A 20,901-nucleotide genomic window follows, 5' to 3' on the forward strand; every position below is an offset into this window, starting at 1 on the left:
ACTGTGTGTGTGTGTGTGTGTGTGTGTGTGTGTGTGTGTGTGTGTGAAGATGTATGTGGTTTCTCTTTTTCCACTTTTCCAAATAATGTTGACTTTTGGTCTTTTCATCAATGACAACTTAATGCAATTTAAAGTGTCCCAGCAAATCAGGAAAACAACCTCCAAAAACTTAGATTAGCTGTGACAAAAACATCCACAAGCCTGAGCCCAAAGACAAACACAGGTGAACCAATCTCTTGGGTTTTCTTCCCACACTCATCACATATGTGCACACTCAGAAACAGGAAGGGAGCAAGCTGAGAGCACATCTGAAAACCTAAGCTATCCAGGCTCCTTGACCATGAAGCCCTGTCTCTTCTGCCCACTGGATCTCAAGCAACACCCACTCTCCAGCCATGCAGAATTTCATCTGGACATAGACTGTGTTCTGTGTGGATTGCAGTCCCATCCTGAGATGATGGACCCCAAGTTGGCCTCCGGATGGCTGAGCCTGTCTACATTCAACCAGTTCTCACACCTCCCTGTGGGTGGCCAAGGTCATCCCTATTGTGCAGTTGGTAAATAATTGATCTCCCCAGGAAAGGCGACTTTCCCTGGGCCACACCACTAGAGATGGAGGAGCCAGGCTCAAATGCCCTGTGGCCACAAGATGCATTACTCCAGGAGAACCAGCCCATTTCTACATGGAGTCCAGGTACCTCTGCTGTACATGCAACCACTTACTTCTGGGGAGCCAGGCTAGAGAATCCCCCTGCTTAGCAAGCCAGAGCCTTAAGCCTCTAAATTCCTCCTACTCTTTACATTTATCAAATGCCACTGTATATGAATGATATTGCCTTTTAGATTCACTTTACCAAACAGATGCACTCTTAGCTGGATTTTTATACCGATGCCTAACAAAGTCCAAATGTGACCTTTGTCTTCCCTTTCAGGATTCATGTATCATCCAAATTCTGCAGAGAGAATCTCATCTCTTTCTCCATCTGGTGTTACATTTCTGGTGTTTTCTTCAAGGATGCAGGCTTACATCTGGACATACGTCAAGAGAAAAACTATTCCTCATCCCCCTTTCTCTCCTCTGATCCTTCTGTGCCTCCCTGAGGAAGGAGTGGCTGATGCAATGGAGTCACATCCCTACTTGAACTTTAAATATTTGTTCCCATGGGGCAGGTCATAGTACATATTATGCATGCTGCAGTCACCTACCCAGGACTATTTCTCTTTTGATGCCTGCGGCTCTTTGTGGGCAAGGACTAAATCCAAATGGCTTCTGTATCCCCAGGGGCCAGCACAAAACCCAACCCAGAGAAGGTGCTCAGTTAATGCTCATATTTGAGGGGAGGGAAAGAAAAACAGCAGAGGAATGCTGATAACTCAATTTCCACAGGGAATACTGAACTCAGAATCTGGACCACTGACCTGGGCATAGAACTCTCTATGTATGTGCCTGTCTCTATTCTGTGCAGACCTAGCAGTGCCCACCTTGATTTTTTTCTGCCAGGAATAAAGGTCACCTATAAGTTTGTCACTAATAGTGAGGAATATTACATGCTTCCAAAAAATGGGCTAAGTAGTTTTCCCCCTATCCATTTTCAAAAAGTACTTGTCATTATTAAAGCCAAGGTTCTAGACAGGGAAAATAATTTACAGAATTTACAACCATTTAACAAATATTCACCAGTTTCCCTTCGCCATGCCAGGTGCCAAGGACACGTAGGTAAATGAAAGAGCCCAGCCTGGACAGGCCTTGCTGACTCCTACATTTAGGAACACGTGCATTAGGGCAAGGCAGAATCAAGTGAGCAGTAGAGGAAAGAAGTGCAGGGGTCTATGTTATCTCACCATTTCAGGGAAAGTCACACTTCCCAGGTTCTCCCACATGTGCTTTAGATGGCTGAGTAGGACTTAGGCAGAACACAGGGCAGGCAACAACTTCATAGGCAATGGAATCTATGAGGCTCCAGTAGGAAAGCAGAGCAGGGCCCATAGGAGCATCCATGTATAGGTCAGGTATGTGGTGCCTTTCGGGGGCGGGCATACTAATTCTTTAATCTGATCTCCAGCAGCTCCTCCCAGTAAGGCACCAAAGGTCACTTCCTCACAAGAACATGGAGTCAACAAGGGCCTGTGTGACAATATGAAAGAGACGGAGAGCAGGAAGCAGCCCCAGGAAGAAGGAGAAAGACTGCCCTGAATGGAGCATATAGGAACAGTGAGAGCTGCAGGTTCAGGGATCAGGGGGCCAAGGGGGAGAAGGGACACAGAATCTGACCCCAGCAGAGCTGGCTACACAGCCCTCTCATCGTGCAGTGAATGCAGGACTTGCTAGTCTTGTTCATGCTGGTGTCCAGCAACTAGAAGAGGTCTTAACACGTAGCAGTGCCTCAGTATATATTAGATTTACTAGTGAACAGTGAACGGCCAGCACTTCATGTTGTTATCATCTTCTGGGAACTGGGAGTCACTCAGTAGATGAACACCGACATCATCAGACAGCTATGAAAGTAAATGACTAACTAGAGTGTACCCTGCAGTTTCTGATCAATTTCCAATTGAGGAAGGGAGGGATTGAGAAGGAGAAGACCTGTCTTTCTGCAGGTTAGAGGAGGGACTGAGATTTGAACCCAGGCATCTTTGGGGCAGAAACTATTCCTTTTCTATGATCTCTATGGATATAGCAAATCCAAACATTAAGATCAATTTATGATCCATCACTTTTTGAAAAATAAGAAGGATTCCAGCAGGGAGGAGAAAATGCTAACATCTATCCTTGTTTATTAATACATTTTATAATTCTTTGATTACAGGAGCTGGGCATTATTCATGTTGTATTCTGAAAAATGTCAGAAGAAATGTTGTATGTCTTCCCCAATATACAAAAAGAGAGAAAACTACAAATAACCCTTCCAGGCATACACACAAAACTACCTAGCAAAAGATGAATGAGGCAAATTGAGCAGCATATTAAAGGTAATAGACACTGTGATGAAGTGGGATTTGTCTCAGAAATGCAAGGACAAATCAACACACAAAACTTAATTGATGCCATGAACCATGTCCATAGGAAGAGGAAGAAGAAAAAGAAGAGGAGGGGGAGGAGGAAAGGGAGGAGGAAGAGGAGGGGGAGGAGAAGGAGTAGGAAGAACAGCAACAAGGACAAGAACACCAAAAAAAAAGTGATCCTAACTGATAGGTAACAAGCATTTGACAGGAACCAACACGCTATTAGGATTTTTAAAAATTTCATAAACTATGACTATAAGGGAACTTCTTTGGCATTATAAAGGGCAGATCTGAACACCAACAGTTGGCATCACACTCAGCAGTAAGACATGGAAAGCCTTTCCTCTAAGGTTAAGAAGGCAAGGACATCTGCTCTCACCACTCCATTCAACATAGTGTTTTGACAGAGCATTGCACAAGGGAAAAAATACAGGCAGCCAATCTGGAAAGAAGAAGTAAAGTGATCTGTATCTGAACATGCCATATCTTATATGCACACAACCCAAAGAACCCACGAAAACTGTTAGAACACATAAACAAATTCTTCAAAGTTAAAAGATACAAAATCAGGACTCAACACTCGACTGCAGTTCTGTACACCAGGAATAAATGATCTGAAAAGATTCTTTTAAATTCCATTTATGATGGCATCAAAAAAGGATACAATAATTAGGAATAAATCAAACAAAGGAGTTAAAAGGCTGGTATCCTGAAAACTTCAAAAAAGTGCTGAAATGAAAGATATGGATAAATGGGAAGTCAGCTCATGCCATTGCTTAGTGACTGGCCCGCTTTCTACCTGGGGCAATGAAAATGTTCTAGGAATTGATACCAGTCGGGGTCATGGCTGTACAATGTGTGGATGTAATTAATACCATGGAATTGTACATAAAATAGTTGAAATGGAAATTTACATATACGATATGCTGAAAAAGCACAGCGCATGTTTAAATTTGAAAAATGTATTACAGTAAAAGACAAATTGTCACTAATATCCCTCAAAAATAGTCCCCCTCTCTTCAAACACACCCAACCCATCATTCTTGTCTAAATCAGTTCTGGAAGTCCGCTTGCGCTGCACTGTCTCGGCTGCCTCAGTGTCCAGAATCAATTCAAAACATTTACCTTTCATTGGTCATTTTGACTTCAAGAGAAGTCAAAATTTCTATAGTGCCAGATCTGGTAAATTAGGTAGATGACGACACATTACAATGTTTGTGTTTCAAAGAAATTGCCATAAATCTTTTAAACTGATTCAGGACACAAAGAGACAACCACAAATAAATAAATAAATAAAAGTAAAAAACACTCATGAGAGAAGACTGCCACAACTCCTTCACGAAGTAACAAGAATGACAGGATGAATACGTTCAAAGCTAGGAGAAGTATTCTGAGGGGGTTAATGGCAATATATCTTTTACTGTAATACATCTTTAAAAATTTAAACAGTCCCAGTGTGTTTCAGTCACATCCTATGTCTGTATATATATCTACTATCAAACCACAAGAAAAATACATGTTTGTATCCCACTCCTTCTAAATAAGATCTTGTTACATCGCAAGTAAAAACTAGTTGCAGGTGAAATTAAGATTGATAATCAGGTTATAGTAAAATATGTAAAAATAACCTAGGTTTCCTGGGCAGGTCAAAAGTCACTAAACATAGGAAAATGGATACATATTAAAGATATACTCCTAAGTGAAATAAATAAGGCACACATGTGTAAATACCTAATAGTTTCTCTGGTGTGAATAATCTGCAATAATACAGAAGATCCTAATAAGATTACTGACATTGAGAAATGGGAAGAAAGGAGCTAAAGGTGTAGGGAAGGTGGGATGGGTAGGGGAAGGGTAAAAAGGGAAAAGAAAAAAATGTGAGATAATGAAAAGATGGAAATAAAGTGGTTGTAGATGCAGAAGGGAGGAGGGGGTGAAGGGAGTGCGGGGACAAGGGGAAAAAATGAGAACCAAGACCTGTCATGTAGAGGTACAAGATCCCAACAATGAATGTGATTGTACTGTATCCCTAAAATGTACCAATAAACTCAATTAAAGCTGAAAAAAAGTCACTAAAAAAGACTTTCTAAGTGAAAGGAGGACAGCAATTCAGAGCAAGAGAAAGTGGCCCAGAAAGACATGACTGGCCAATCCTGACTAGAGATGAGCTAAGTCCTGTGGGTGTCTTCTAGAAGCCCAGAAGACAATGAAATAAACTATAATAGTACATAAGATCCAAATGAGATAATTTACCATGAGAAATAGGAAGAAAAGGGCTAAAGGTGTAGGGAAAGTGGAAAGGGTATAGGGGAAAGGTAATAAGGGAAAAGAAAAAAATAGGAGAAAATGGAAATAAAGTGTAAATGGGGAGGGTAGGAGGGGCTGAAGGGAGGGCAGGGACAAGGGGAAAAAATGAGAACCAAGACCTGTCATGTAAATGTACAAGATCCCAATGATGAATGTAACTGTACTGTATACCTAGAATGTACCAATAAACTCAATGAGGAAAAAAAAGAAAGGATTCTCCCTGAGCCATGTGCTTCCACCACCCTTCAACACCACCAGGGGCGCTACAGCACCCATGGCGCTCCATAGGTGGACAGGGGGGTAGAGATCCCTGGAGTCAGGAGCAGGACTTCTCAACCTGAGGACTTGAGGGTACAAATCTTTGGCTAGCCTCTGGCCCTGGACTCACTTAACCACTCCATGCCTCTGTGTTCTCACCTATAAAGTGGAGGCAATGGAGTTGGGCAAGGCAGTGTACACCTGTAATCTCAGCACTCTGGGTGGTTGAGACAGGAACTCTGCCAGTTTCAGTCCAGCTTGGGCAACTCTGCCAGTTTCAGCAACTTAACAAGTGAGTGAGGTCCTGCCTCAAAAGAAAAAATAAGATGTGGTAGGGATGTAGCTCAGTGTGAAGGACCTGGGCTCAATCCCCAGTATATATTAAAAAAAAAAAAAAAGATCTCTTCTCAAAAGAGGAGTATCATATGTAATAAAATTGCATGCAAAGCCCTTAATTCAAAGCCTCAGTCACTCCTGAGGTCACTTACCTGAGCCAGAGCTGGATTAAAGCCTAGAACTGACTCTTTCCAGCCTGCCTGACATCCACAGCATGCTCACTATGCCTGGAAGTGGTGTAGTCTGTGACGTGGACCAAGCATGGCAACCTGTAGCCTACGAGTGGTACGCAGCCCTGGACAGCTAGTAATGCAGCCCTAGAAAATCATAAACTTTCTACATTATAGTGTGCTTTTAGGAATATTTTTCATTGTTGACTAAGTGGCAGGCAGTGCTAAAGTATGGACTGCATAGGTGCCAAAGAGAAGGCTCTAAGCCTTCTTAGAGAATAGAAACCAATGTGTGTCAGACATTACCTGCACTTGAGGGGTTTGTCTGATAAAACTCAGCCATTACCAGTAATAGAACTTTAATTACCCATACCTGTGTGTGCCTCTGAAGCCAGACATGGATTATTATTAAGTATAAGTCTTCGTATTTATTTATGAAACTTGGGTTTATTGTGTTATTTTATTTTAATGTTATAATGAAAATATTTTAAAATAAAGTTTGTTTCATACATACATTAACTGTACTAAACATTTTATGTGTGGCCTAAGGGAATTCCTCTTTGCTCAAGAGAGCACAGGCAAGCCAAAAGTTTGCATAGTGTAGACATTCAACATCTCTATCTTCACAATAATCCCGTGGAGTGGGCCTCCCATCTCAGTCTCAGAGCACACTACTTCCTGATGGCCAGCCCTGCAGGGCAAAATCGTGCTGAACAAAGCTCCAGAATAGGGTCGAACTATGTTCAACCAGAGGCCCACGAGTATCTCCTGAGACAGGGCTGTACTCTGGATTCCAGGTTCTCCAGGGCAAGGGCTAGGGAAAGATGCATGATTATGTGTATCCTGTGAGGGCCTTGTGTTGCACACACTCTAAGATCACAGAAATTCTGCAAGTCAGAACTATCACCCTGCTATAACCATGATGACCAGGAGACCTGGGAGTACAGACAACTTCTCTAAATGAACAGCACGCCACAAGTAATGACTTAGCTGGACTTAGCATCACCATGTCTCAATAACACCGAAGTGCATATTTTGCCCACCACTAGCCAGCCATTAACACATACCATGTACCAGGAACTTTTACTAAGTGCTAAGACCCATTATGAATATTGTAGATATCAAAATCCATCTAATTTAAATGGTAGGTGCTATTAGCCACACCTTGTTGAGTCAGAAACTAGACAAAGGACTTCTAGAGTCTTCCCAAGGCCAAACACCAAGAAGCCAGGACTCAGCCCTTTGTGCATCCAGGCCCATGTCAGCATCCTGGCTTTCTTCATGGCAGGATCTACTGAGAGCAGTACTTAGGTGTTAAGTGCAGAAACAGGAGATGATAAGCAAAGGATCTAATCACCAACAAAGCAGTGCTCCACTCAGTTTCCAGGAGAAAGGACCAGGGTTTCAAAAGTGAAAGGCCAGGAACTGAGAGAGAGCCTTCCTTCTAGTCAAAACCCACAGAGGGCAGAACAACATTCTCGGTCTGCCCATGTATAGCTTTCTAGAAATTGATTCTGGGGTGGTCACCCAACCTTACATCCCTGGGCTATGTCCCACCCGGCTGTGGTGTCAAATTCTTTCTAAATATTGTTGGATTTAATTTGCTAGTATTTTGCTGAAGATTTTTACTTCTAAGTTCATGAGACGTATTGATTGGAAGTTCTCTGTTTGTGAAATTTCTGTCTGGTTTAGGTGCTAGAGTGATGCTGGCTTTACAGAATGAGTTAGGATGCATTCCCTCTGCTTCTATCTTCCAGAAGAGATTTAGAGAAGAGAATGGCCTTCCACCCAGGAGTAATGGGGCACTCATTAGCAAAACATCCACCAAGAGAGGCAGCCTGGTGTTGGATCCCAGCTGTGCTCCTCCATGACTGAATCAGCAGTTCTGGTGGTCCTCCAAGTAAGGGGCCCGTGGGAGGTGCTGTGTGTGAGAGTTACAGGAAATAACTTTTGCAAAGCATGGAGCAGGGATCTGGCCCCTGAGTGTGCTCAGGAAACACAATTTTTGATACCAAGTCTCCTCCATGCTGCCTAACCCTCCTCAGGTCACAGCCAGGGACACCACTAAACCATATCCTTTCACCCAGCCCTGAGCTATTTCCAGAGGTTAACTGCCAAGCTGGCATGACGTAAGCCACACCCCAATCTCTGGGAGGCAGAAATCTGCCATTAGTCCCCAAGAAGTCCAGCAATTAATTTACTGAGCTAAGTTCCTTCAGTAGCCAGCCCATTACCATAGTAACCAGCATTCCTTATTCAGGGACCCAGGGGAGGGTGAAGACCAATGCTGAGCAGAAAGCAATTTAGAGAGAGAAAATGAGACTGGGTACACTGGTAGGGATCAGCCTAGGTAGAATCTGAGCTCTGCCTGCCTTGGGCTTTATCAGTAGAGGGTGGGGGCTGGGTACTTGCTACTGGATTATGGGCTGTGTTCTGGGCAGGAATCTGTGTGATATGGCCAGAGCCAAGCCATCGAGTTTAGTCTTTTTTCTCTATCACAAGTCTAGCTTCAATTCTGTGGCAAGACCCTGCTGATCTGTCCGTGGTACAAACTGCACTTGCTGATCACAGAGGGAAAGAGAGGGCCAGGTGGCTCCTGAGCCAACAGGACTGCCTGAGTGCCAATAGACTAACTAGGGATCCAGCATGTAAGATCTGAAATTCCACTTGTGTGTCTTCTCTGTTCAATACATACAAACTGGGGACTTTATCCACATCAGGCTAGATACTGCCTAGATCAGGCTAGATACTAGTCACTGTTTGACTTTTCTTGGAGCAGTGAGCACAATGATGAAGCTTTGTGGATCCCTGGCTTCCAATTCTCAGCTTCCGTGAACCAGCTGTGCAAGCTAGATAAAGTCCTTAGCTTTTCTGGACCTCAGCACTCTCATACACAAAGTGGGAATGAGATACTTACCTCACAGGCTTTCTAGATTTAATCAAATGAGTAGGAAGCTTAGAATATACCTGGTTATGAAGAATACTCAGGGCATGCTCTTTTTTTATTATTTTCAAATATTTAAGTTGCTCCCCTATAAATTAGAACTCGACCCCCTATTTCAGGGATCTGTGGAGCAGATTACATAAGATAGTGGATGTGGTAATTTTAATACAGTAAATGTCACCATCATTGTCCCAGTTGTCTACCCTGTGAAAGACAGGGCTCCTGAAACCTCAGCTGATGTTGCCCATTCAGGGTACCAGGTACTCCATTGTTTTAGCTTCTAATCTAATCATGCTCTAAATGCACATTCAGCACTTTACACTACTCAGTGTCTACAGAACTTGCAGCCAAGTTAAGGAGACAGACAAACAAAGAGATATTTATATGTCTACATGCTCAGTGCTCTAAAAGAGGGGAAGGCAGATACATGGAAGTTGGAAGCACAAGCATCTAACTCAGGTCATTAAGGTCAGGAAAGGCTTCCTGAAGAGGAAGAGGACAGCCTAGAAGGGCTGGAGGTGAGTAAGCCAGAGGGCAAAGGCTGCTTCACTGGAACAGCCTACCTCCCATCTTTTACAGCTCACTCAGTGAGCAGAAGCACAAGACTTTTTGAGGAGAGGATAAAGGATGAGGAAAACTTTTAACAAAGAAAGCCCAGAGACTTGTGCAGCGACCCAGAGCAAGTGTTCAGATTTTGATTAGAAGGTCCTTGGAGTCTCCAGATATGGGGGTGGTATCTGACTGATGTGACTTAGGAAATTCTGTCCACAAAGGTGCAATACCAGGATCAAAGAGGTGACACGGTGTTATGGCTTGTATCTGAATGTGCCCCTCAAAGCCTCATACACTCATAAGTGAGGCTTTTCAGAGCTAGCTGGACATAGGATGTGTGACTCTGTGATTAAGGTTGAGAAGTACTAAATTAGTCTGCTGATTGTTCTAGCATAGTTCTTCGTGTAGAAAAGGAAGGCCTAAAATCACCTTTCCTTGTGGGTGGCCCCACCCAAAAGTCTTGAAGCCTGGATGGGATAAAAGGGAAAGAGTGGGTTGCTGCTCACTGTCTTTTGTTTTCCATGCCATGGACTGTACAATGCCCTCTACAATGCCCCTCTGTGATACTGCCCTACTTTGGAACCAGCTGACTGTGGAATGAACATTCTACGAATTGTTAGCTGAAATATACCTTTGCTCCTTAACTTTTAAGTGTCCAGTATTTTGTCTCGGCAATGATAAAAGTAACTAAAACATATTCTGGTACCAGGAATGGGGTCATTCCTGTGATGGTACCTGACCACATGGATTAGGGCCTTCAGAACTGGCTTGTGGAAAGAGTAAAAAAGTTTGGAGATGCTGGCTAAAGACACGTCCCTAGAATGTTGTAAGGTAAACTTGATCGAGATTCTGGTTGGAGCTAAGAAGATTGGAATGCTCAGGAAATTTCAGTTAGGAATAAAGACTGCATCAACTGTTAGATACCAGACCATGTGTGTTATGCCATGGCAGAAAATTTGTCTGCATTCTGCTCTTGTACAGAGATGTTGTCTGAGACTCAGATTAGGGGCAATAAAGGACTATTTAATTTAGTGGACAACATTTCCAGGCACTCTAATGTTGAGGCAGTGATTTGGCTATTGCCGGGGGCTTTTAGACAGATCTATGTTAAAAATCAAAAGCAAAGAGCCAATCATAATGATTTTAAATGATTTGAGTTTGATCAGAAAAAAAAAGCTCCTGTAAAGTGGCAAATTGCAAAGATGGAGCTGAGAATTTGGTTGCCAAGAAAAAGCAGGACAATAGAAAAGATGGCCTGAGGACATCACAAGAATGAGCAGAACTCCATCCTTAGAAGCCTCAAAACTACAAAGGAGAAAGACTTTGTTTGGAGAAAAGCATCCCAGCCACCATGTTCTAGAATAGTAGTGTCCTAGAGAATTTGTTCATTGACTGGGTAAATAGTGCTCAGCAATTCAGCAACTCAAACCCTACAGCCAAGTGAGAAGGAAGCCTGGCTACTGCTCCAGTTGGTGGCAGACCTTGGCATCATCCACATGGTATTGGCTTTAGGTGCATGCAGGATTCCATGGGACAAGGGAGGGAAGTTTCAATGAATCAAAGGGAGTCCTCAGAAGAAAGGTTGGCTCCAGTGATTACCCAACCAAGGTAATTGTCTGCATAACAAGGAGACTTGTACTGCAGGAAGCCTGAAGGGTGCTGTTGGGAAAGACAGAGAAGAGACAAGAAAAGTTCCTACTAGAAGAGGTCCTTAGGGAGAGGGCTGTAAGATGAGAAGGCTTCCAGGAGGAAGCCACTTCTCAGTTGTCTGAAGCAGAATAAAGTATGGTGGCAGTCAGCTGCAGGAGAGCTACTAGCTCAGTCTCAAAATTGCCCCTCATTCCTCCTCTTTCTTCACTCCAACCCTCAAAGAAAAAAGAACAAGGAAGCAATAGCTATCCACCCCTACCCACCCATGGCTCCCTAGGACAATGGTCTAGCATTGACTATGATGGAAGGGCAGAGAGCTTTACAGGGAATATAGGATTAAATTATTATATTGGACCTGATTGGCTAGTCTTTGCTGTTCTTGGAAGTGAACAGAAAGTCTAGGATGTGGTATAGGTTGGTTAAAGCTCAGGAAACAATGTTTTGACCCACATGGTCGAAAGCAGACATTAGGGAAACATACCTGTCTCACTCTCACATGCTGCTAAGCTGCAGGTGATCACAGTGGTCCTATTAACATGATTTCTACTAATCACCCCCAAATCACAAAGACAAGACTGATAGGTGAATAGGAAACATATTCCCTCCCTACCCACCCCAGCTTGGTGGGATTCAGAGTGAGAACTCTTTACCCTAAATTCAGTAAGATTCATTGAGCACCAACCCTGCAGCAGGTCATTGCCCACCATGCTGACCTGCTCAGTTACATGGACTCCCCACCAAAGCCTGTTGTGTGCAGGGTCACTGGCTCTCCCACAAATGGGAAGCCTGAGGCCAAGACATTTCTCAAGATCAGCCAGTTAGTAAGTGGCAGATCAACCGGTGGCACCCACACTCTGGACCGCCCAGTGCCAGGGATGACCAGCGCCCTCTGAAAGGAATAAAGCTAAACCAGAATGGCAGTGGATTGAGTGGTGCTGCTAGGATGATACCAAGATACTAATAAATGTTGAATCAGGCTTCGTTGAGTTGAAAGGTGTTGTGTCTAGCACATGGGCATTAAATGGAGTTAGGAGAAAAGGACCAACACCATGAACTGTGTGTGTTACACAAGTGGAGTGTGCCAAGGCCACTGTTATTCAGCAGTCCTCTTAGTTCCTGCATGCCCATCACTGTCTCCTGCCTGGTCGTCTTTGTCTTCCGAGTCTCCCTCCCTTGGGCAGTAGAATCCATTCCTTGCTTGTTGGAGCAATTCTATATAATTTTGGGGAAAAATCATTTCACAATTTCACAACTAAAATTATGATTAGAGGGCCGGGGATTTAGCTCAGTGGTTCGGTGGCCTGTCTTGCAAGTGCAAGGACCCAAGTTTAATCCCTGGTACCAAAAATAAATAAATAAATAAATAAAATTATGATTAGGTCTAGTTCTCCTAGCTACAGGCCAGCAATGGCATGTTGAGACATAACTCCATTTTGGCCTCTGGGTGGTCACAGCTAAAACCTTAATGGTCCGATGATGCTGTGATGCTGCAGGGCAAGATTACACCTGAAGATTACACCAAGATTACACTAGCTGAAGACATCCTGGGAGGAACTAAACCTTCATCTGCATAGTTCCTCATTGTTCTAGCATTTTTACCATCACTGCCCTTTGAGTGACCTTTTACATTTGTGATTCTCCTAGTGTATTGAACTCTCTGCCCTGAGTCATCTGTTACATTTGTTTCTTCTGATGCACTGAAGAAAGGTGTGGCAAGCTCAGGGGCTTTTGTCTTTGCCACCCAGAGCACCACTGATCAAGCCCAAAGCTCAGTTTCTTCTCAAAATCTTCATTTTTCTGTCTAATAAATTACTTCACTTTGTGCCATCATGGCTCTCAGGAGACTAGGACTTGCTGCAGATTTTCTAGTAATGATCCCTTTCCATGTTCCCTACTCTTGCTTTTGCTGGAAGTTTTCTTGTGCTGGCAACTGACATGGTCCCCAAAACTGTATAACACTTTCCTGGCTGGGTTTGGCATGGGAACAAAGTGGGACAGCCTGGACTCCACATTTCTCCGATTGCTGGAATTTGACAAGAGACTCCAGCAGCACCTTGAATAAAGAGGTGCATGCCTGCTGAACTGCTGAGTTTGGAGGTAGTCATGGACATTGGCCACCCATGAAGGGAACAAGTCACTGAGGAGAGAAAGACAAAGCTTATCACTTGTGCACCTTAACCCAGTCTTACTCAGAGTCCAGAAGTACTTAGGGCTTCCAGGGCTTCCGAGACAAATATCTTCCTGGCCCCGTTTTTCAAAGAAGCCAGTTGGATCTAGTGCTTTTTCACTGGAATTCTGTGATACAGGCACTTGCTGTACATAAGTAAGCAGACATCCCGCTCCTGGGGGGACTCAGCATTGTCTGGTCCCTGCAAGTACTCAGCTCCAAATCTTCTTTTTCTCTGAATTTTGCCTACTCTGCTTAGATATGGTGTCCTAGAATCCCTCTGTTCCACTTCCTCCTGCAAGGCCAACTTCCACAGCTAGCCCAGACACACTCCCTGCATACTTTCCTGGCCCATAGGATAGAGCACAGGCTGGAGGCTGGGCCTCTCTCAGCACAAGTGGATGTGACTGGCGCTTCACTATCAGATTCTGAAAACATCATGGAACGGTCACAGTCCCATTCCTACTCCTTCCAAGTTCTCACTGTGGAATTCTCCCCAATTCTCCACCCTTAGCACACGGCCTCAGTTCATAGCACAGCAGATCAGCTCCAATTACAGGATCCTAAGGACATGAAGGATATTTCTGTTTCATGTATTTTAAGAGAGTCTGTTCTGGTGAAGCAATGTGCATAAATAGTGCTCCAGCATCTGCACAGTTTTGGAGGTGCTGCCCAGCAGAGTTCCCCTTTCCCAAGAAAGAATAATGAGAAGGTTCAGACAGTGCCTCTCATGTGAGGTCAGACAGTAAGGTGAACAACTACACTCATCTTGGTTTGGATCATGAGCCCTGGTCTCTCCAAGTTTCAGCTGCCCCATCTGTAAGATGGGTCATTGACTCACCTCAGCTGTTGCTTGAGGAGATGAGATTCTTTCCTGCAGAGCTTGATAGTCATGAAACACAACCATAAAAATAGAGAGAGAGCAGGCAGACAGATGATTAACCTCAGGCACTTGAATAAAGGTGTCTATCCTTACTGGAGAATCCTTTTCAGGACTGAATTCACACCCACAGACCTCTCTTAAAACATAGTATAATTCCACTCTGAGAACTTTTATTAGACAGAATAGGGTCCCTCCCCCCTCCCCACTTTCCATCAGCCCACGCTGCAATCCCCTCTGTATTCCTCTTATGCATTAATCTTAAGTTGGATTTCTTCAATGACCAGGATCTTACTACTTTACAAGATACTACACAAATCTTGGAATTGTAGCATACTGGAACAGGAGGATGTTTCTAATGAGGCTACTAAGGAAAAGGGCAATAGCTGAGCTCAGACACAAAGAAGACCCCTTCCCCAAGGTACAGACGTGTCTCACACCAGACAACTCCAGGTGATCAGGCTATTTGGAGCCCCTACCTTAGATGAGCCTATGGTCTCTAATGCAAGCTCCCTGCTCTGCCCTGAGGCTGCTCTCCACACAACTTTGAGGACAGCTTGCCTTCAGAGGGTGAGGCACTTACCTCTGTACCAGATTATACATCCCCTGACAACTATATTCTGTGCATTTCCAAAGGGCCTTATTTACTATGAACATGAACATCATCAGACAAGACAGTCCGTTCATGAGATTCTCCAGCAAAAGCCAAACCTTGCTCAACCTTCCCACAACCTATTCCAGGTTCATGGCCTCGCACCTCACCTCATGAATCTTATTCTCCAACCTCAAAGCTCTCAGTCTTTCCCTAACTTTCTTTTCCTAACTCCTCGACATTGTTTATGCCATCATCCAAGAGTTGATGTCTTTTAGTTGCCAGGTAGATTCCTGTTCAGCCTTTAAAACCCAGTCAATCTGTCTTCTCCTCAGTGAGGCTATCCCTGATTTGCCAGGTATGGAGGATGCTACTCTCTTCCTCAGGCTCCCATGGATCCCACTTTTAGCACCGCACAGGCAGTACTAGAAGTTACCTATTGGTCTGTGTTCACCACTAAGCTCCCCAGACTTGCAGATGACACCTCTGGTCTCTTTGCCTTGGTACTGCACCTGGTCCATTTCCTACTGGAGCTTATGCTTTGCTGCAAACCTACCTGAGGGACCTAACAGTGTCATATTTGTTTGTTGACCAGAAATACAGAGGCCTAGGATGATGTTCATCTTGTTACTCAAGACCTTTCCCTAGGCTCCCATCCAGAGATGCTCCAAAAAGCTTCTGAGCATGACACAGCTAGCAAAGAGCAGAGCCAAGTTTAGCCCCAGGCTGGCTTCATGACCACAGCAGAGCCCAGTCCATGAACAGGCACACTCAGCTCAGTGAGATAACCCCCCATCCCAAGGCATGTCATCCTCTCATTTAGCTGTGGTTTAAATTAAGTTGTAGCTTCATTAGAGTGACACCTATGGGGTGCCAAGACTTACAGAGCAGCTTCAGCTCCTTGAGAAGTACTTATTACCGTGTTTCAATTGCTTCATACCACAAAGATGTGCCGAGTCCCTAACGTGCCCAGAATTGTGCAAACATTGGTGGCTCAGAGTTCAGACATGCAAAAATCATAGACAAAACAGACACTGACAGATGGTTACAGCAGTTGATGACAGAGGCCTTGGCAGGTGTGGGTGGGTGGGGTGCAAAGCCAGGATCCATCACTGTTAAGATATTTAGGTATTTTTTCAGAAGTCTGAGCACCCCTGCCTTCTTCTGCCTTTGTGCTGCTTGAGGTGGCAGGGAACAGCAGCACAGCACCCCAACAGGCTCAAGAAAGCATTCGATCAAGGATGACAATATACAACATTTCAGTGGGCAGTGGCTTATGAGTGTCTCCTAAAAGCCAGCTAACTATGTTTTTAGTGCTTGCTTATTATTGTTCCCAAATTCTTCAAATGCTGGATATGGAATAATGTGCATGTTTGGAAAATAGAAGACACTGCAAAAGGGCATTTGATAGAATGTTCCTACTGCTTAAACTGAGGGAAAACTGATATTACTGAAGAAGGTTGTTATTACTGCACTAGTAACAAGAAGCTTTCATTCATTAGAGAGTTTTATAAAACTCTGTAACAAGGAATAGTTTTTGAAAAAGAAAAATGTCGATCTACCACATTTGCCTTTTCACTCGAATTATATATGTTTACCTTTGTATAAATTATACACATTTATCTCATATTCACTTACATGAATTATATATATTTATGTTTAAAGCCTGGAATGTTAAGAAGCTAGGGCCTTGGGTTAAGTTATGAATCGAAATCTCAGTAGTTCTGTCCACTAACACCCAGGGGTCTTCCTATGCCTAAGCCTCAGTGTGTCCTTCCACCCGACTGGGTAAGGCCTGGGGAAAAGTCTAGGATGCAGCCTATCCCAACTGTGTTTATGCTTAGATAGGATTGGAAGACACATTATTTTTGTTTTTCACAGGGCTAAAAATATGTCACGGGAAGTGGATTTAATTAATGCCAAGTATGTCCAAAAAGAATTAGAAGTGACAGATAAAAGTGGCAGGGAAAGAGCTTTTCCTTCGGATAAAAGGAAGAACTCTTAACCACATATTCAACACTGCACCTGGGGTTATGTCAGGAGGTAGCAATCGCTCTGCAGATGCCTGGAAGGAAGGCAATGGGACTCAGCTGCAAGGTAAGGGGACCACACAAGGTGCCCGAGCCCTAGAGTCCTCAAACAGCCTGTCAGAGGTCTGATTACTTGGCAAAACCTTGTGTGACCACCCTAAACTATATCACAGTGAAATTTCTGGTTTCTGTTATTTGTAGTTAATTGCAATAAGAACTTTTACATCAGATCTGTGTGCTTAAGATTGTTAAGCATACAGTATAATGTTCTCTTATCGTGTCATGACTTTGTACCGCAGAGTTTTAGAATGTATTCATCATAACTGAAGTTGACAGGCATAACAGCAGTCGCATAACCTTTTTAAAATGAAATTTCATTTGATTTATTGTTGTGGATGGTTTGCTTTCTCTTGTCTTTGGGACACTGTGAATGGACTGTGCCCCTGGCCATGTAGATGCTGGACAGGCCCAGCCAGCTGCCCTTAACCTGCATCTGAGCTTCCTTCAAGACAGCTCTAACCAAAAGGTGGGGTCAATTCTTACCGTATTTTCAAAATTTTATTATGACCCAAACTTAAAAACAAAAATCACAAGATATCCTCATCTCTATCAGAAGATAGCCAGAGTCAGCCAGAAGGAGGGAGTCCCGGCAACTAGAAGCATAGAAATGAAGCCAGGTGGACAGTGAGGGCAATGACGCCTCAGCTGGGGTTTGCTGCAGAGGGTGCTGTATGGATTCTGGTGGGACATCTTTGGCCCACACCCTGGAATCTGTCGTGACTCTCCTCTCTTGGTGCCATGATGTCACCCCAGCATTTAGCCTTTCACAAATGCTCAGCCATTAAAGTGCGCGTGCCCTCTGACCCGGAAATCCCCTTCCCAGAGACTCAATTACGTGAAGCACATCATTAAGAGCAAAAAGCAAGTTACTGGTTTTGCTAAATAATATGGCTGAGGAGTGATCAGGCCATGTCATTCATTTATTCACGTGATTTTATCTGCTCGATGATTTCACGAGCCCTCTCTGAGATGACCGCAGACAAGTACAGGGGCTCCCTTATCAATCTGCCCTCTTGGCCTCAGTTATTACCCCTCAAAACACACACACACACACACACACACACACACACACACACACACAGTGCCCAGTGCTGGGTGAGAGACCAAGGGGTCAGCCTCTCTGTCCCAGGGCTTCATGAGACCCGAGACCTCTGTCTCTACATGGAAACCCGGCAGGTCATTCTCATTCTGCAGACTTCTGTTTTCCTCATCTTTAGAATGGGCGAATGCCCTTTTCCCAGCTCACCAGACTGTGGGTTATATTTGCTGTGCAATTTGGCACTGTCTTCATTTCCTTTCCCTTGGTGACACTGGGGATGCATTCAAGGTATTTCTACCAAACTACATCTCCAGCCCTTTTTAGATAACATTTTATTTTGAGGCAGTGCCTTCCTAAGTCAGTAAGTTATCCAGGCTGAACTCAAACTTGGGATCCTCCTGCCTCAACCCTCAAGTGTGCTAAGATCACAAGTATGTTCCACCAGGCCCACTACCTCTTCAATTTCTTGAACAGGGAATTGGCTAAACAATCCTCAGGGACTCCCCTGGCCTAAGATTCCCCTGCCAGCCCCTCTCACATTCTAGCCTCTCTTGAAGGGCTGTCCTGTTCTGAGGGAATGTTTCCCCACTACAAAGAAAAGGTCCTTGTTGACATGAAAATGATATTTGCACCCTCTTCCTTCCATCTTCCCTCTGCTTGTCCACACAGAAGCATTCCAACTCTCTGATTTTGGTTTGCAAAACTGAAACATGAGTGGCACAGATGTCACCCACGGTTCTGGCTCCCATAAGCACAGGCCAGGTGCCCCCCATCAGGGCCAGCAGCAGCACCACTGTAGAATAGAGGGGGGAGGGTGCGGGTGTGGGTGGGATTTAGCACAAAAGGAATAGCAGGTCCTCAGGCTAGGAAATGACCTTACACATTCACCTGGACCAAGCACTCAGGTTCAGACCCCTCCATCCACACAGTGAAAAATGGCCAGGCAGCCTGCCTGAGTGACTCTCTCCGTGGGAGACTCACTACCTACAAGTCCATTCCCCTCCCGTCTCTGGACAGCTCTCTGAACTGAATTAAAATCTGGAGCCCAGTGAAACTGCCCCATTAGTCCTCTTAATTTCAACCTTTTGGGACCCAAAGGCAGGTCAGTTGCCTCTTCTTCAGGGCAAGCCCCCAGGCCACTGAGCCTAGCTGTATTCTCCCCACACCACAGAATGCTCTTGTGGTGCCATTTATTTTCCCAAACAAGGCGTGGCTGCTGTTTCCAAGACTAACCCCTTTCCCTCCTCTGAGTGCATTTGCCTTTATCTTACACAATGGAACCAGGACAGAGGAATTCTGAACAAACTCCAGCAAAACAGGTACAAGCACACTTCCCCTCAAAACATTTTAGAGAGTCCATGCCCCGCCATCACATCCAACATCTTACCTGAGAAGCCCAACAGGCTCTGATAACAACTTTCAGCTGCTCAGTCACAGAGCAACCAGAAGATGTGAGAAGGGGAAGGCAGCAGGCTGTGAGACAGAAGCAAACTGAAGCAGATTGCAGCCTGCCACATTCCAGACACTCCACCTGTTACTCCCTCTGATCTGAGGCTCTGTCATCTTTCTCTCGCAAATGAGGAAATGGAGACTCCCTGGGTAGAATCATTTGGCTCAGAGCAGCCAGACAAAGCCACAAAGCCAAGACTGAACACCGAACACGGAGACTGACAGCCAATCTCTCACACTTCCTCCACACCTCACTATATGCCCAGGGCAGTGCACCCCTCAAACTGAGCCCCAAAGAAAACGGAAGCCCTGGAAAAGAACTTTCTGGAACAACTCTATGAACTAAGCTGCAGGGAGTCTGAAGATGTGGTCTTCAGTGTTTTAGGATTTTGCAAGGCACAAAGGGTGAACAAGAGACAGACAGGTGGGAGGAGAGAACGAGCTGTTTCCACAAGAAGTACCAGTCTGGTAGGTGTCAAGGAATGCAATGAGGGTTTGAGCAGGGGACCCTGCAGGGAGCCCAGGACAGGGTATGGGACAGGGGCCCTTTCAGATGTGACTGATAAGCCTATCTGCCTGTCACTGCAAAGTCCAGCCTTGACCAGGGGGACGTGAAAGCACCCTGTCCCACAGCACATCAAATTCAACCTATGCTCCATCCACTGGACGAGAAACTCTAGGATGCTCTCGAATATCATATGCAGAAAAAACAATAAAAGACAAAACGCCTCCTGGACTAGAGGAATTGGGAGACGGAAAAAAATGCTCAAATAAGAAAGAGACCTAAATTTAGATCAAGAAAACAAACTCCTAAGGCAGTCAGTTCTAAACCAGCAGCAGGTTATTCTTCCCATCTCCCCATTTTTCTCTCCCATTCCACTCCAACTTTCTTACAGGAAAGGTGAGAGAGACAGGTGCATCTCAACAACTTTAAGAGCAGTCACCCCAGGCAGGCTCTGGCATTTGACACCACGCTGCTCAATGAGAATCCAGCAGGTATGTTCCAGGGCTTTGCTCCTGACCCTATGAGGTCCAGGGAGAGCACAGAAGCGGTGCTCCAGACCTGGCTCAACCCGAAAGGGCTTTAGCAAGAAACTGAACCGCATATGGAAGGTGCACTCACGCTCCCCAGCTCGCACCTACCTCTGTCCCGGGTGGTCTGGGGGAGGAGGAGGGGGAGTAGGCTCCGGAAGCCTGTGCAATGGAGAAGAGGACTCAGGCCTTACCTGGCAGGGAGGCGCTCAGGGAAGCCAGCTGAGCTCCGGTTCTGGGCCCAGAGCCGCTGAAAGCATGGTCCAGAGAAGATGCCAGCCTCAGCCTCCTCCTCCTCCTGGGGGCCACCTGCCAGCAACCCACCCACCCTTCCCTCAGATTCTAGCACTTCCGGTCTCTGAATGGGGACTTAATAAAATACAAGTCTTTCTCCAGACCAGAGAGACCGACGGGGGGGGGCGGGGGGGCGGG

General features: G+C 44.9%; 1 protein-coding gene across 1 annotated transcript in view; it reads right to left on the minus strand.

Annotated features, from left to right (window-relative positions):
- Positions 1-20,826, minus strand: part of Col22a1 (collagen type XXII alpha 1 chain) — a 255,687-nt gene extending 234,861 nt beyond the window's left edge. The window contains exons 1-2 of the mRNA XM_033759289.1: positions 20,664-20,826; positions 19,376-19,461 (exon numbers count right to left, since the gene is read on the minus strand). The gene's annotated coding sequence lies outside the window, so the exon portion shown is untranslated. The remainder of the gene's footprint in view (positions 1-19,375; positions 19,462-20,663) is intronic.
- Between the last annotated feature and the right edge of the window lie 75 nt (positions 20,827-20,901).

Source organism: Fukomys damarensis, unplaced genomic scaffold, assembly GCF_012274545.1.
Source record: "Fukomys damarensis isolate Sample0158 unplaced genomic scaffold, DMR_v1.0_HiC HiC_scaffold_5, whole genome shotgun sequence".
NCBI lineage: Eukaryota > Metazoa > Chordata > Mammalia > Rodentia > Bathyergidae > Fukomys > Fukomys damarensis.